General features: G+C 40.6%; 1 protein-coding gene across 2 annotated transcripts in view; it reads right to left on the reverse strand.

The window, feature by feature from the left end:
* Window positions 1–866, reverse strand: part of LOC111657893 (uncharacterized) — a 248,117-nt gene that overhangs the window by 5,152 nt on the left and 242,099 nt on the right. The gene's annotated exons all lie outside the window — the stretch shown is intronic.

Raw genomic sequence — 866 nt, forward strand, 5'->3', positions numbered from 1 at the left:
CTGTTTACTGTCAGCTAGTTTCATCTACAACTCTTTCATCACCTGCTGTTTCACATACATCTTCATTTTCACAATAAACAGCAGATAAAACTGAGTAAGAACAGCAGGAGAAAGAGGAGAGAAGAGCTCAGAGCACACACACACACACACACACACACACACACACACCTGTAAGCCTTTCTGTAAGCGTTCAGGCGCTTATTGAATGACTTAAAGAAGTCCGGTTTGATGGACGCGTCATTAATCACGTTTGTTACTCAGCAGATTAGCAATGGGAAGTTCGGCTCTTTCGACTCCCGAACGGCTCTTTATTTAGGATCTTTTGTAGCCTGTATTTTACCTTAACTTCGAAAAAAAATCATGGTTTATGTGTTGAAAACCCTTTTGCTTTCAGTGTTTTTATGAGAGACCTTATAATTGCCTAATTCTGTGCATTTATTCTGTGAAAAAAACACTCTTACATTTGTTTATTTCAATTAAACTTTTTGATTGCACAAATTAACAATAAACTTCAAACAAATCCACAGAACAGAACCAAACTCAAGCTAACATTAATAATGTCCTCAATTAAACTTTTTTATTGGACAAATGAACTCTTTGAACTGCAGCCGGATGCTGCTTCGCTTTCTAGTGTCACTCATAGTTAAACTACACGACAATGCAAGACGCACACACGCTCCTCAGTCCTCACCGCTCTGTCACTCTCTTCACTTGCAGTTCAGTCAAGTCACGTGAATGCCGCATGCTGACCAATCATAACAAAGCTCTGTCGTAACCAGAGCTGGGACTGAGCACTGAGAGTGAAACCTGAGCAGCGACTGGGCAAAAAACTGGGAGTCGGCTCTTCTGATTCACTACAAAGAGCC

This window comes from Seriola lalandi, unplaced genomic scaffold (assembly GCF_002814215.2).
Source record: "Seriola lalandi dorsalis isolate HSWRI2012SDOR001 ecotype SW California unplaced genomic scaffold, Sedor1 jcf7180002054418, whole genome shotgun sequence".
Classification (NCBI taxonomy): Eukaryota; Metazoa; Chordata; class Actinopteri; order Carangiformes; family Carangidae; genus Seriola; species Seriola lalandi.